Below are 17600 nucleotides of genomic sequence, written 5' to 3'. Positions count from 1 at the left end.
ATATACAAAGGGAAGGGATATCATGGCTTGATTATAGTAATGAAAATGTGGAAGCAACTTATAAATATTACAAAATAAGATACTGGTCCCAAGCCATATTAGGATCCTATGGCATGCTTTTTATACAGAAAGAACTTTTGTTTGTGGATGCTTTATTTTAAAGTGAAAATAATTTCATCATTAACTGATTTATAAATACAATACAGCCTCATATAAAATATAAGCACAGCAATTATGTTGTATATAAATTTTAAAAAATATTCATAATCCCATGTTCAGAAGTAATTCACAATTAGCAAAGGAGAGAATTGAAATATTTAATGACAATAATGGCCTTTGTTGGGACCAGCAGTTAGTGTAATAGTTATGTCGCTGAACTCCCATGTAGTCGACTACAGTTCGAGTCCTGGACCCAGTGGTTTAAACTCACGCAGAGCGTGTATATGTGTGTGCACAAGATCCCTAGAGGAGAATGGAGGAGAAGGGATTGCAGTGTGACCATCCCACCTGGGGGGTGATTTCTTGCTTTCTAGCCTCTGTCTCTCTCTGTCTTTCTGGCGAGCACATAGTGACCTTTGTTTTGGAATAAAGTTTTAAAAGTCTATCTAGAGAGGCTGGACATCAACTCAGAATTTTCTTTTGAGCCTTGAAGAGTGCTCTAGTTTTAAAAGAACAGGTTATATTCTTTCAGCTTCATAGCTATTTCTTTAAATAGTCACGGTAGCCTCTATTTCTGTCAACCTAACCAGGCCCATCAAGGCAGGATTTATTTTGTTTATGTGTTTACTTACTTCATTTTGAATGTAGATCTGTAACGAGCTCTTGTTAGAAATTTTGGAAAGAAAATAAATTTATATGGAAACAGGAAAAAAGATTTGATATCTGCAGTGCAGAGACAAGTTATACATATTGATTTAATCTTTTGTTCTTACAGTTCTTATATTACCAAGATTACATTTCTAAACCATTAACATCCTGTCGCTTTTAATTAATATAATGGACTGACAATTTTCCTGACTTTTAAACATTTTGCAATAGCAGGGAAGAAATTAAAATGTTAAATTCCAAAAAACTAGAAAAAAACACGATCATATGTATTTTTGCGTGCACATTTAATAAGATGCTTAATTTGATAAAATATAAATAAAACAAGTAAATAGTGTAAAGTGTACATATAAGGATGTTTTCTCCTATGATACCTATAATCAGAGAATAATTTTTTTAAGAGTGATTTTTGTTATAGTTTTGTGCTCATCAGAGACACATGTGCTCAACAAAGAGACAGAAAGCAAGAAATCACCCCCCTGGCGTGATAGCCTTCTCTGTTCTCCTCTCAGGATTTTGGATGTGCACATACATGCTTGTTCCCCAGAGCATAACTTTTTTAAAAAATACTAAATGGGATCAGCCAATGGCATAGCAGGTACCTCCCTGAACTCCCAAATGGTCACTTGCGATTCAAGTCTCAGCCTGGTGTCCAAATCATGCCAGGCATGTGTGCATGCATGCCCAGGAGATCCTGGGAGGAGAACGGAGGAGAATGGATTGCAGCATGGCCATCCCCGGGGTGTGTGTGTGGGGGGGCTATTTCTCATTTCCCCTTTCACTGTCTCTGTCTCTCTCTCCCTCTCTCTAGCAAGCATACACACCCTAAGGCACAAACTTCCCAAACAGTGAAATAATAATAACAGCAAATTTCCATAAGCAGATAGAACTTAATCGGCTATGGTACTCTGCATGTGATCAGTTAAAGATTTTATAGATACTTTTATATTGGCAAAATAAGCTGTAATAAAATATATTATTCCTTGAAAGACTCTGGTTTAAAAAGGAGCACATACTGTTTGCTCTTACTCTAAAATAAGGGTTTAAAATGTACATATACTCTTCCATCCCTGCTCTCGTCTAGCTGTAAGTAATGCTACTTGGCTTCACAGTTCAAACCCTTTGCTTCATGTTTTGGATTGACGTGTTTACCTCAGTGGTAATGACCTTCTCACTTCTCGCTCTCTGGTCTGAGTGATCTTGCTATGCACATTCACATTAGCCCACATTCATTCTTACAAGTCCTATCAAGCCATTGGCTTACCTGTTTGGGACTGTTTCCAGTTTGTTTCAACTTGTGTAAAAAGTCATTTTAAGAATTTAATTACTGTTAAGTGAATTTATGTAGAGATTGAATTAATACTTCATTATCATTACCAGCAGTAACTTTGTGACATAGTTATTCATAATACATTTTAAATAAGAAAATATTGTACCAGTCTACAATTTTACATGGAAGTTTGAACAACTTAAATGTTCCAATTGAATAGTTTTTGCATTGACACTGTGTTCTGTGAACTTTCTCTTCTGATGTTAGGTAATTCCTGGTTTATGAGACAGCTGAATAGGGTATAATTTTACCTTAAGAATTTCTTTCAAACTTATCTTCAATCATAAAGGCTGTCAGTAAAGGGACGTCTTTTGATAGCTTCATAGTAATATAATTTGTTATTTAACAAACTGGACTACATGAGATACAAGAGAAACAAAAACATTTTTTTAGTATATGTGCTGCCGAAGCGAGCACAAACAAAAACCTTTTTAATTTGTTTTTCCTTTCCTGCCTTTCAATACATTCCATAATTTTTTTTAATAATCATTTTTAGTTATCAAAGACCAAACTAATTATTGTTATTGTTGTTTTAAAAAGCTAGTTCAAGGCCAGCAGGTGGTGTCATGGTTAAGGTGCTGGACTCCCACATTACTGACCACAGTTCAAGTCTCAGACCCAGTGGTTTGAAATCACACTTGGGCACATGTGCATGCATGCCCAAAATCTTGGGAGAAAAATGGAGGAAAAGGAACTGTGGTGTGGCCATCCCCCTGGGGAGATGATTTCTCTCATTGTTAATCTATTGAGTGCCTGTGCCCTATAGTAAAAACCAAACAAACAAATAAAAAAGACACATAGAACTCAATCTTACATCAAAGCTTTAGTGTCTCATTCAGTTCAAGCTTCTCTCCAGTCAAAGACTGACTCAGACTATAGGAGTGTGTGACTGTCTTTTTCTTTTCTCTATTTTTAAACGATTGTATTACTGGTTGTTCAACTTCTCCTCCCTATTCAGTATGCTGTGCAGGGATTATTCATGACGAGATGAGAGCTCTTGAGGAGAAGGGTGAGGTAGAAGCAGAGAAGATCTCACTTGACTGCTGTAATTAAAATCTGGCTTTGGCTAATTTCAGATGTGGATGCGACTATGTTTTTTCTCTTTCTCTTTTCCTTTTTAAGATGCTCTTATGGTTTTCGAAATAATGCACACATACAACAATCAATAACTACTAAACCACTGACGGTTGATGAACACTTTATAATGAACTACTCAGGCTGACAAAGAACAAATCCATCCTAACCTATAACTTAGGAAAACCAAAGGCATTTATATCTCCTGATATGCTAGAACAGAAAGTGCACAGCATCACCTGTGCAGCAGACTGGAAAAAAATCGGATTTAAATGTATTCCAGTTTTTAAGTCTTAGTTTATTTTCTTTCCTGGTAGAACTGTAATAATCATTAAATTCACCATTTTGCCACATGTTCCCATTTATTATCTTATTCTGGAAAATAGTAGATCCTTTTATGTTGTTTTCTTATAATATAAATTTTAATTCAATATGTCATCTGTTTAGCCCCAGATCTACATTTGATGAGATTATAAGATGTTTTTGATGTGTTTGTATAGTCGGTGTTGTTTTGGGAAATAAAGCCTTCAGCATTCTCTATTAAATTAACTGTTATTTGGATAATTTCCTTTTACTTCCTCCATTACATTCCCCACCCCCTTGAATTTAGGCATCTTGTTTTAATACTCATCTCACCACACTCTCATTTTTCTGGTACCCAAATACTAAAAATTGAATGCCTATCTCAGTGACTACCTCTCCCAGTCATTTCGAAGTAGACTATAATCAATCCTCTCTTTAATGTCATGTTTCTTAATATATAGTTTAATGTTAGGTCTCCAAAGTCAAGTCAGACTATAGATTCAGGTTGTATTTGAAGTTTAGTATTACTTTTGGATTTCATCCAAAATGAGTGTTCTTTATGTTTCACTTTCCTTCAGGAGATTTGCATTTCACTTTATTGGTCTCCTGATGCATGAGTATGCAGTTTTCCAAGCTGGGTATTTTTTAGTTATAGAGTGGGGGATCTGTAGAGAAAGAGTTGATGCACGCCATTGGTGACACTGATCACATGCAAACTGTATCTAAGTAGTGTTCCTGTAGTTTTAAAGCATCGTTTTTCTTGTGTTTTGTTTTGTTTTTGTTTTGTTTTGTTTTGTTTTGTTTTGTTTTGTTTTGTTTTGTTTTGTTTTGTTTTGTTTTGTTTTGTTTTGTTTTGTTTTGTTTTGTTTTGTTTTGTTTTGTTTTGTTTTGTTTTGTTTTGTTTTGTTTTGTTTTGTTTTGTTTTGTTTTGTTTTGTTTTGTTTTGTTTTGTTTTGTTTTGTTTTGTTTTGTTTTGTTTTGTTTTGTTTTGTTTTGTTTTGTTTTGTTTTGTTTTGTTTTGTTTTGTTTTGTTTTGTTTTGTTTTGTTTTGTTTTGTTTTGTTTTGTTTTGTTTTGTTTTGTTTTGTTTTGTTTTGTTTTGTTTTGTTTTGTTTTGTTTTGTTTTGTTTTGTTTTGTTTTGTTTTGTTTTGTTTTGTTTTGTTTTGTTTTGTTTTGTTTTGTTTTGTTTTGTTTTCCTGCAATGAACAATTGGTGTTTCACAACTTGATTAATTAATACCATAGCAATTGCCAATATTCTTAAGTACTTTACTGCCTGTATTCCAGAATTCTTTTAAGCATATTTTTCAGTTAATATTTAAAGCTTAGCAAATGAGAAAACACAAAGGCATTTAGAGGGCTTACATTTTAAAAGAACATAGAAGTGTACAGTTAAAATATAAAGAATCTTTACTATATAGTCATTATTAATTTTTTTAGATTAACATCAAAATGGAGAAAGAAAGTCTGTCAAATTTGGGCCTCAGCCTTGTTCTGAAAATTGCTAGCATTCATCTGCGCCCAATAGGGAACATTTGGCACTCTTTGATTTATTAAATAAAGAAGCTACATATGATAGTTAAACCAACTCTATTTCTTTTTACCCCTTTAACCCATGATAGAGTACATGCATGAGCATATGACAGTAAGAGTGTGATAGTGAGAGATAGAGAGAAAGAGAGAGAGCGAGGAGTGTCCTCCACAGGCTCTGGTTCTACCACCATCCTCTTTCTCAAGTCCCCTAGCCTCTGGGTTTAAGACACCCAGGATCTTCTAGGCTCACCAGGTGGGGCTTCTGAACCACTGTTACTATACCTAAGTAGCTCTTTACTGCTGTGCTATGGAACCCACCCCCAGCTCCATTTCTTAGGATATTTGATAGCAATGAAACCACATCGGTTTGTTAAGGGATTCTTAACCTTAATTCTGAATTAGTATTTCAATCTCTAAATATTTAGGTTGTAGACTTTTGTTTTTTGAAAGTAATTATCACTTGATTTTGTTTATTTTCACATCATGTAAATGTTTGTATTAAGGAACTCCCTTCTTTAATTCTGTTTTGATTTTTTTCTACAATCCCTTTTTTTATACCCCTTTGCCTTTTACTGTCAAAATGGCAATCCAATGGCACAAGAAGTCATTATATTATATAAACCAGGACCAGGGTACTCTACTAAAATCTTTCATTTGCACACCTGTCTGTAAGGATGGCAGGTAAAATTCATGTACACAAAGGCAGTGATAAAACTATCTGGGAATTGTTCAGTGAAACACAGAATTTCTCAACATGTCATTTATACTTATAAGAAACAAATGTCTGCCATTATATTATTTTAGGTTTCATTTTTGTGTGTATATAACCTTATTATATGAAGGAATAATAAAAATAAATAGTAAAATGTAGGCTGTATGTATGCCTTACACATAGTTGGTGCTTAAGCCCTACACATAGTTGGTTAACATATGTTGAATACCTTCTGAAATTCTTTAGAATGAGAAATAACTGTGACTGTTACCACTGATGGCGTTGGTGTATTTATCATTTACCTACCATTAATTCATCTATTTATTTGTTTGTTTATTTTATTATTTTTTAGAGGTATTTTTTGCCATAAGGTATATGAGCTCTTGGGAGAGACAGAGAGAGAGAAGGTGAGAAATCATTCCTCTAGAGGGGATGGCCAAGCTGCAGTCTCTTCCCCTCCTTTCTCTTGCTATTTGGGGCATGCAAGCACACACACTCAGCATAAGTGTTAAGCTGCCTGGTCTGGGGCTTGAACTCTTCTTGACCTTGTTGAAGTCCAGAGACTTAACCACAATGTATCCTGCTGGCCCCTATCTATTTATTTCATAAGTGTATATTGATGCATACTCTGAACTAAAGGACTATTCAAAGTGTTGGTGAACTAAGTGAATATGCTTTCTACTTCCTTGGAGCTTCCCTATTAGTATCCTAGCATTGTTTTTGTAAACTTAATTTTGTAAACTAAATCTCTGCCCTCCTAAAAATGAGATTCAGAGAACACCAGGGATATTCCCTAAGCATGTAATGCACATTTTAATAAAGTTATTTATAATATTTAATGGTCGAGGCCAGTGGTGGCATGGTAGTTAAGGTGGCTGGGTCCCACATAGCCCCCTGTATGGTTCGAGTCCTTGACCCAGTAGCCTGAAGAACATGCAGGGTGCATGTGCATGAATGTCAGAAATCCCAAAAGGAGAAGTGGAGGAGAAGGTATTGCGGCATGAACATGCCCCATGCAGAGGGGCTTTCTCATTTTTTTTCTCTCTCTACAGCCACAACAGATGCCCTCTGGCCAAAGAAAAAAAAAATAATAATGGTCGGCTAACTCTGCATGGCTCTTTAACGTCCACAACATTCACTGCACATAGGGCCCCTTTTCTAATCACAGAACTATTTTAGTAATATTACTTACTTGCTTTTTACTTAAGTAACATAGAAATATTAAAGTAATATTTAAATAACATCATAGTAGCTCTTTAAGTAACTTGGGAAACAGTTTACCTTTTAAACTTCATTACAAATAAGATGTCATAAAGTGAATTATTTGGTCAAAATATTTTGAGAGTGTGGCTCTCAGGCAAATGAGGATTCTTTTAATGGATATACAGATTTTTTTTAAAAAATAACAAATACTTTGTGACAAATACATCTATGGGTAAAATAATCTGGCACAGAAACAGAAAGACTGCATGTTCTCACTTCTATGTGGAAGCTAAAACAATTGACCTCATCAGAGAGAATAAGATTACTAGGGGGAGCTTCAGAAGGCAAAGCAGGGAAGAGAAGGGGAAGATGTTGGCTAAGGGATATAAAATTACAATGAAAGAAGAATAAGTTGTAGTGTTCTTTAGCACAGTAGGGTGACTGGAGCTAACAATAATTAGGAGAGAGGATTTCAAATGCTCCCAATACAAAGTTACGATAAATATTTGAGGTGATAGATACACCAATTTTCTTGATTTGATTATAACACGTGGTATTTATGCATCAAAAAAATCATACTTTAACCCATAAATTTGTAGTTACTGGTCTTTGAAAATTATAATATAGTAAAGAGCAAAATTTACCCTTGCCCAAATGAGTTTAATATATGCCTGCATGCCAGAAAGAGTTCTGCTGAAAATTTGTTCCCCCACTAAAGGCCTGTTTATATTTCAACACATCATTTTTTCCTTTTTGTTTTAAATGTATCATGGCTAAAAGAATAATGAATTCTAAATCACTTTTTTTTCACTGTTTTCTTCTTCTGTGACTTCATCCTTAATTTTTGATGTTCTCATATACATTTTTCTTACTTCTATGTTATTTGTCTTTTAAACATTCCTGTTGACTTCTGAAAATCTTTTTATTCAGTCTCCTAGCTCACTAATTTATTTTTTTGAGAGCATTCATTGTACTGCTTATTTTTTTATTCTACCTCTCACTGTATTTAGCCTACATCTATTTTAAAGTGGTCTTACTTTTGCTCTGAAGGTATTTATTAGGGCAATTTTAAAATCGTGGTCTATCTCTTTCAGTAATTCTACTGCATGTCGTGTATGTTGTTCAGATTTTGCTTGCTTGTGTGTTAGTTAACAACTCTACAAACTCATGTTTCTCTGAGAGGATTCACTACATACATTAAGAAAGAGTTGAAGGTCACATTCTAGTTTACAGCCTACTTGTGAGTTTAAAGGAGGAGCCCAAAGACGTGGAAAGCCTTGAGCAACTCGGAAGCATTATTCATTGCCCCTGAATATGAACCACAGCCAGGGGATTCATTTTAAATCTGTTGTTTGTCAAGAGTTCTCTTTCAAACATTTATAAAACTGTAGCATTGAGCAGAGATGATCTTTTCAAGATATAATCAACATGCCGTGGAAGTTGAAGGCGAGAAGGTAGAGTAGAAAAATGTCTCAGGGAAGCTGGAAAATATTCACCGATTTTAATCAACTTTTGTCAACAGCAAGACTTGGATCTGTTGTAATTTATACCAGGGGCATGTTTCACTCTGGGCTGCTCCTTGTTCTTCTGCAAAGGGGAGGCTTCAATCTTTCCATATCAATGTAGGAAAGAGACAAGAAGAGAAAATAGAACTTCTTTCCTGTGATGGACTCAAAGTTTGTGTCCCACCACAATTCATACGTTGAAGCCCTAACTCCCAGTGCAACTGCATTTGGAAACAGATACTTTATGGAAGTGATTAAGGTTAAATTAGATCATAAGCCTTGTGTCCTGTCAGGTACAATCAGGGTCTTTATAAGAAGAGGCTTGCTCTCTCTCTCTCTCTCACTCTCTCTCTCTCTCCCTCTCTCCCCCTGCCTCTCTCTGTGCACCCAATAAGAGGTGTTGTGAGCATACTGTGAGGAGAGGACCACTTCAAGTCAGGAAATAAGCCTTTGCCAAGAATAGAATCAGCTAGTACCTTCATCTTATTCTTTCCAGCCTCCAGAACTATGGAAAAAAACAAATGTCTGTTGTTTAAGCCATCTAGTCTGTGGTATTTGTTACCTGCAGCCCAAACTGACTAATACATTCCCCTGTTTTCCATTTTGGACCACCACCAACTCCAGCTCCTAACAGTCTTTGATCTTCCCAGTGACCTTTTATGTTTTATGCTCCTTTCTCAAATGTATGCTTCATGCTTACATTTATAGCTTCTTTAGGTTCTGCAAACAGGAGGGATGCCAGCTATATAGACGAGTTTTCCATCTTGTCCGTGCCCTTCACTTTCAAAGCAACAGTTCCCTTTACTTTTTCCACATGCATAATGGTGAAGATCATATGGTCCTAATAAATTATTGAGTGTAGTAATTAAATATGCTTCCGCTCCTGTCAGAAGCAAACATTTCAGCAACCTGCGGACTTCACGGTGCTTTTAAAAGCTCTGGACAGCATGATGTTTGTATTTGTTCTTGTTATTATCCTGATTAGGAGAGCAGTTGGATTTTGTTTATCTTCCTCAAAAATATCACCTTACCTAAGAACCATTTATGAAAAACATTCTGAAAAATATAAATTATTCCTCAAGTTTTATGTGTACAAAGGGATGATATGATTTCATAACATAATTGCTACACATACAATGGTGAAATAAAAAAGTTGGAATTTTAAATAGTAAACTCCATGTTTCATTTGGGGATCAAAACTAACCACAACACTTTCTCATTGATGCGAGGAGTATGTTACTCTTCTAGAGTTCTAGTACATAATGCCTTGCTTAATGGCCACTTGGTAAGGCATATTGAGTTTTTGATTTTTTTTTTCAGGCCACAGCCTCATTTTCATATCTCCTTAACATACATCAATGTACTTTTAGCCTCCTTTCTTTGGATTGCAAAAAGACCACTTCTCTAGAGTTATATGATGTGAATATTTAAGCTAATATTATTCAGAACAGACCTTCATGTTATTTGGATATAAAAAATTAGCATGTTTGGGCCAGTATTTATGGTGATAGTAATGATCATAATTTCTAATTATTGATTGGTATGCATTTATTCAGTAAAGCATGCTCATTGAACAGTCAGTGTGTGTCACACATTTTTCTAGCCAGTGTGCTAAATATGAATGTGTAAGACACAGAATCTTGGTTTCTGTGGGTTGGGAGCTGGGGAATTTATGTGGTAGAGGATAGTACATACAAAAATTATACAATGCCATTATTATTTAGAACTTTTAAAAAAGTAGATTTTGAGATTGGCTTCAGAGAAGAGCTGAGATACAAATGATGTATGTAAGAGTTTTAGGCAGAAAGTGGTGGAAGAAATTCTTTTCAGAAAAACCAATAATGTAACATAGATTATTATATCCTACCTGGGGAGGATGGAGAGAAGGTGAGAAAGAGGAAGGGAGAAAAGGAGGGAGAGAGAAAAGATAATAGCAAGAAACAAAGGAAGAGAAGAAAAGAAAGAAGAGTGGAAGGGGACAAATGAGAAAGATGGAAAGAAAGACAAGAGGGAAGGAAAGAAAGGTAAGGAGAGGACATGGACATAACGTGTCTGGGAAAATCGAGATGTTTCATTTACAGAAATTACCATGCAAATATTACAATGAAAATATCACTCTTCATGTAAGTGGAGCTTCAGGAATGGTTAGGGTCATCATTGTGGTTAGGGTCTAGGAAGAATGTAACTAATTAAATCCTAAGAAAGTCTTCAGAAAGGGAAATTAAGATGTGAAACCATGTTCCTGAAATTCTGAAATGCTCACGAGTAGAATGGTAAGTTAGAAGTTTACAGGAATTACTGAAGAAAATGTGTGAGGAGCCTTAGAGTTTTCTTAGACTGTGAACTGAGTGTGACTTAAAGCCACCTATTGTTCAATGACACTTGTGACTCTCTTCTACATCTAATCTAGGCATTGGGAAATATAGAGATGTCTTTTAAGTAGCAGACTGAAAAACTTATTCAGAACGTTGGTCACAAGTACTCCGTCTACTATGTACATTTTGGTTTGAAGATGAAGCTTCAAAAAGAGTCTGCATTTTGCAAGTAGGAAAATTGTAGGCACATTTAACTGACCTCTGAAATACATAAATACTAACTTTACCTTAAGTGCCTTTAAATACACTTGCGTAATCAGATAAAACTCATGATAAAAATTCGCTTATGATCGGTAAGTTGAGCATGCACAATTTAAAAATGTCATTTGCTATAAATCAGTAACTTAGTGCCAGTCTTCTCACCTGCTTTTCAATGGTGCTCAGTGAAGTCCTGCACTAATTCCCGTTGCTGCCACCAACTATTTGTGTGACCTTGGACAAATCACCTTGCCTCCTCATATTCAGCACCATCATCAATAAAATAGAAATTATGATAGTACCTACCACAGGATGGCTGTAAGGATTTCATGCATTGATACATACAAAGAAATTTAATTTTTTGCCTAACACACAATAAGTGCTTAAAATATAATTCCTCCAACATCTCTCTCATGTTAAAAATCTTACAAATCAATACTCTAGCTCCTTTTGTCTTATAGACACTAAACTGTTGCTCAGAATAATTTCAGTGTTTCCTAACAGAAGAAATACTTATATAAATTTCAGGAATCCCATCTGTTCCCTAATAGGAGAAATACTTATATAAATTTCAGGAATCCCATTTTAACTGTTCTCTTCAATTTCCTGCCATCTCCCCAATTTGAACTGAAGACTATCACACTCAACCTAAAGGAAGGTCTGAAAATGTTCTTTCTGGCAAAAATGATCTTTGCCTTTTCTGACAAAACCAGAGTCAGTGACCAGATGTACCAGAAAGTCTCCTCTGGTCTTGGAACAGAGAGGTTTGTTCTTGAACTTCACAGTTCTGAAAGAGCTCATATTCTTGACCCATCCTGGGTGACAAAGGGAGCCAGGGTTACCCCCTTTTGTTCCCGAACCTCCTCTTGAGAGGGCTCACCTCTGCATGAACCAGCTGAATTGCCGTGTCTGTTCCTGCTGGCAGTGGATTACGTACAGCTCATGAGATTATGCCACAAATATCTGTAAGCATTCTTGTTCCCACCATCTCGATCATCCCTTCATCCAGACAATGCATGACTATCCAGTCGCCCTTAACCCTTACTTCCTAGTCTCCATCATCCGGGTCAATTACAAGTTCAGAAACTGTTATTTTCTTTCCCTCTCCTTCCATCCTGTCATAAAAATATTTTAAGTGAATAAAGCATACAAAGGCACATTTAGTCAAAGTTGTTGTGGGTTTCAAGCCTTGAATTACGCTAAGCACTTTACATACATTATTTTGTTTAATCGCACAAATACCAGTAAATTATATATAGATAAGTGAGTGAAAACATAGAAGAGTTATGGAACTATAATATCACCCCTCGTAAATGATGCCTGTAAGAACCAAATCCAGATCTTATGATTCCAAATCCTATGCTTTGCCAATAATCCATTTAAAAGGTTGACTGGAAGAGTTTCTTGAATTTGGCAGGATTTGGAAGTTTCAAATCTAGACAATTAAAAAATATATATAACTCATTGGGTGAAATCATGTGGGGGACATTATTATAGGCACAATTCCATGGAAGGTTTGTGTGACAAAACAAAGCAAAATCTGGTATACGTATGAAGAGCCTTCAAAAGGTTTATGAAAAAAATGAAACTAAAATACCAGATTATTGTGGTGCAAATAATTTTTAAAATCCATGTGTAGTCTTTTTCATTGTATGCATGTTCCATAAACTTTACGAAGAGCATTCATATATTTCTAGCAACTGACTCTTATTTAAATTTTTCATCCTCAAAAAATCTTAATGGCTAGAATTTCATTTTATGCTTCACAGTTGGTATGAAACAAATAGTTGGTGCTTTTATAAATTCCCAAATCCCAGAAGAAGGCTCATTTCATTCTGAGCGAACAGACACCTGTACCTTCCCTAAATAAGACCAGCAAACGGGGGACGGCAAGGGGCTGGGCCCAGAGCAGCTTGGCAGTTTTGCACAGATTTTTAAAAAGCCAGTAAGTTCCTTTTGGCCTTTCTAAAAGACAAACACTTTGCAGAAAAGCTGTGCAGTAAGGGAAACTATCAAAAATCATTCTTGTAGAACAGCGAGGCAGTGGAGCAAACACTATCTCCCTCGTGGTTTTACAGTCTGTAATAGAAATTAACAGTGCCATCTGCAGCCCGATTATGCACTTTAAGACCCCTACATGGTTTATAGCGTGCATTATGGTATACAGCAGCAATTTTTGCTAAGCTAGTCACAGTTATATTCATTTCTGGAAAATTAAAAGATCCTAAGGACATAAAGAATACCAAGACAAAGGTGGGGGTAGAGGCCATGTGAACCAAAAAACAGAAACCTCCTTCATCTGGGTTTGATAATCTTCAAACTGGCATCAATTCTTTCTAGTTCCTTCCTGCTATCTTTACCCTCCTTTAGAAATAAATGTGGTCCTGCTAAACTAAATTATATTATCTGCTCCAGTGGTCTAAATTAGCCATTTATTCCATATGTTCACCATCTCTGTATGAACTAAGTCTCCCTGAATCTTCTATTTGCTCTTTAGTTCACTAATGACTGAAGATGGTTAAAAACTGCACAGCTATTATAGAATAGGGGAAAAGAGTCTAGTAGTTCCATCAATGATTAGATTATGGCTTATAGATAGAAAAAAAAGTGAGGGCTTTTCTTTGAAACTTAGTTTAAAATCAAGAAATCAGCTAATTTAGTTGACACATTGTTCCAGTTATGTTTTCTTTACCAATATTTATTCATGGTATGCAGGAATAAAAGTATTTAGGAATTAAAGCAGAACTGATTTGTTAAAGCATGACTTGTCTTTCATATCAAGAAACTTGGCCTGTAAAGTATATTTTGCTCAACATTTCCAGCTCAAGAGACAAACTATTGGGTTATCAGAAAAGTCATGACACGTTTTTGCATAGAACGAAAAGTATATATATTATAAAATTATAAAAATGTTATATATTATAGAGAATATCTGTATGAGACAATTGACTTTATTGAGAATGGGGGGAAACTAACAGTTGTTGAGCTCTCACCTTAATAAGCACTGAGGCATTTTCACATTTGGTTTATTTAAAACCCATAATGCTTATTTTAGGTAAAATTATCAGCCTCCACTTTCCAATGGAGGAAAATGGAGGCCCTAGAGATTTAGTAATATCTTGCTATAAAATTTATTACCATGTTGATCATAAGGGTGGTTTCAATTCCTTCACATTAAGAGAAATATTCTTACTTATCTCTCTGTATTTTAACTTTCTTGAAGTTTCAAACCCAATGAAAGGAGATGAACTTTTTGATTAAGATGGTTCTTACATTAGTTTACCCTATTCTTCATATAAACGTGAATTATACAACATGTAGTCCTTTGTTTCCAGCTTTTTTTGTTCAACATTATGTTGCAGGATTTCTGAGTTGCCCAGTTCATGTCTTGTGATCACCAAGAATAAGCAGAATGGACAAAAGGAGGGGATAACAAGCCGAAGTTTATTCAAAAAGGAAAGATCAGGAAATAGGAGGGGTCCTGAAAACGGGTTCCTAAAGTGGGGCTTGAGTCTGGAGTTTATATTCCTAGTTAAGAGGAACTTGTGCATGCGTTTTCCTCATGAGGATTACATGCTGGTCAGGTCATTCCTTTAGAAAACTAGTGGTAAACGATTGTTCAATCTTTGTCTGAGAGCTTTGGGCCCTACAGGCCATTATCTAGATTGTGGGATGTAGTGGAGATATGGAAAAGGCCATAATTGCTATGATTGTTTTAAGTCTCACTGCCCCATATTTTAAACTGCGCTGCAAGCAGTTCCTTATATAAGTGAGCTGTGTGCAAACAATAGCTAGCAAATCATTTCTCAGGAAAGCTAGCGTGCAAGCAATCTTCAGTGAGTGATTTTTAAAGGTGATGGTGCCTCCATCTTGTGGGCCTATGTGTGCACGGTCTATCTCTTAGTTCAATAATATTTTAGTGCTATCATGTGTCAGTTAATACTCTTTATTGTTGGGTAGTTTTCTATTGTGTGAATGGAATATACCAAATGTGTTTATTCAGTCTCTACTTCTGCTTCCAGGTTTGGCCTATTATCTAGAAGTCATTTGTACACAATTTCATACAAGTTATTTTGTGGAGGTAGATTTGTATTTCTCAGGTAAATATCTGGGAATAAAATGTTGTGTTACAGAATATGTTTAGCTTTAATAGATACCTCCAAATGCTTCTCCAAATTTAGCTAGCTCACTTTCCCACTAGTAATGTGTGGGAGTTCTAGTTGCATTATATATTTACCAACATTTCTTATTTTCAACCTAATATTTCAGATTTTAGTCAATGTAGCAGATATTTATTGGCATTTTATTGTCATTTATATTTGTGTTTTCTTGATGACTAAAAGTGTTGACAATTCCAGGTGTTTCAATTACCCCTATCTGTATGTATTGTCTCTGTCTTGTTATTGAACTGTTGTTTTTCATTACAGATTTGAAGGTGTTCTTTGCATTTTTTGATAAATACGTACATTGTCATATACACATTTACTGTTATTTTCTCACAGTATGTGCATTGATTCTCAAGTCTCAGAGTTTTTAAGTTTTCTTCACTAATTGAATCTTACCATCTAGAAATTTCCCCCTTTATCTTCTGCTTGAAGTCTGCTTTTTTTGACATTAACATAGACATACAGGTTTTCTTATGCCTAGTGATCTTGTGGAAAATCACTCTAAACTCTTTTGCTTACAATATATACGTATATATTAAAATTTACTTCTTTTATAAGAGTATAGATACATCTATCTCTTCTGTGAATCTCAGAGCCCCTGCTTTTGAAAAGGAGTATTTAGTACAATCTAACTTAATCTAAGTATCAATACAGTTGGGTTTCAGCTTATCACCTTATTTGTTTTTCCTTAGACAAATGTTTTATTTTCTTGGAATATTTATTTTCTGCATCTTTTGGCTATCGAGTTATTTTTCATTCCATTATTCATTTCATTCTATCTTAATATAAGTCTTTATAGACTCTTTAGTTCTACTTTTTTATGTTATTTTTAGAAATTGCTCCAGAAATTATAATATATATCTTTTAATCATCCCAATATGTTTTCAGTTAATATTATAATAATCATATATAATGCAAGAATATTAAAACACTGTGATTATTATTAAAACACTATGATTATATTTACCTCCTCCTACCTACTGTGCTGTATTATTTTCTCTAAAGACACAATAAACTTTTTCAATATATTGTTACTCTATTTGTTTTAAAGAGTCAATTTGTTTTTTAAGGGTAGATATGAAGGGACCAGCAGGTGGCATAATGGTTATGTCGCTGAATCCTCATGTAGTCAACAGTGGTTCTAGTCCTAGAACTAGAGCAGCTTAAAATTCACACCAGGCGCTTGTACATGCCTACCCAAAATCCTGAGAGGAGAATGAAGGAGAAGGATTACAACACTGCTATCTACACTGGGGGGTAAGGGGGATGATTTCTTGCTTTCTGTCTCTGTGGCCAGCACATATGTCCTATAAGTAAAAAATATCTCTCTCTCAAAACAAAACAAAAAAAAATTGACACAGAATTCTCAGTTGATAATATTTTTCCTTCCAGGATTTTGCTTTGGTTTGCTTTCGTTAGTAGATGGCTGATAAATCATTGTTTTTATGGAAAAATGAGGGCTGGGCCCTCTTTCTATGTCTTCTTGCCGAGGTCAGTCCTTCCTTCCAGTCCTTAAACAACTTGCTCCATTTTCTGACTCTCTGGATGCTCCGAACATTTCTCATTAATCTTGGTATCCGTGTTTCTAATGATGAACCTAGGTATAGTTTTCTTGGTATTCATTGAGTTCCTTCTATATGTTGCTGGATGGCTTTCATCAAATTAGAAAACATTTTGGTCCTCAATTTTATAAAATGTGTTTCTATGTCCCCTTTCTGTGTATTCTCCCCTGGGATTCTAATTAAACATATAATAGATGATTTTATATTGTCTCACAGGTAGTGGTATGCTGGAGCCGACTTGTACCAGTTGGTGAGAGCTAATTATTATATTTTCTGCAACTCTGTGAGACAGGTGTTAAAGTGACTGGGGCCACTTTAACATAAACACTGGGTGCAAGTGTTTATATAGTGGAAACCACAAACATTGCAAATGAGAGGTTTTATAGTTTTTCTTTCCTTTCCTTTCTTTCTTTCTTTTTTTTCTTCTTTTCCTTTTTCTTTCTTTCTTTTTTTCTTTCTTTTTTTTTTTTTTTAATTTACTTTTCTATTGGGTAGCCTTTGTTGAAAATTTACCTGCACAACATTTAGGAACTTCTCTCATTTTTCCTGCCCTGGGCTCAGTCTTCAAGGGGTAACTTCACTTCAGTGTATCTGGTTAAGAGTCCAGGGTGACTTAGAGAGAATTCTCTGAATTCCTCTATTCTCCCCTCATCCTGCAGCATGGCTTATACATAGGCAAACTTCCATGTGCTTCCAGAAATATCTCTCATTACATTATTCCTGTATACTTGGTGAATAATTTTAAGAAATATTTGACAATTGATCATTTTCTTTTACCCAATCATTCCTGCCTTCATACTACCATTACTATTTTT

The sequence above is a fragment of the Tupaia chinensis genome, unplaced genomic scaffold, assembly GCF_000334495.1.
Source record: "Tupaia chinensis unplaced genomic scaffold, TupChi_1.0 Scaffold000093_1, whole genome shotgun sequence".
NCBI lineage: Eukaryota > Metazoa > Chordata > Mammalia > Scandentia > Tupaiidae > Tupaia > Tupaia belangeri.
This window is presented reverse-complemented; position numbering follows the sequence as displayed.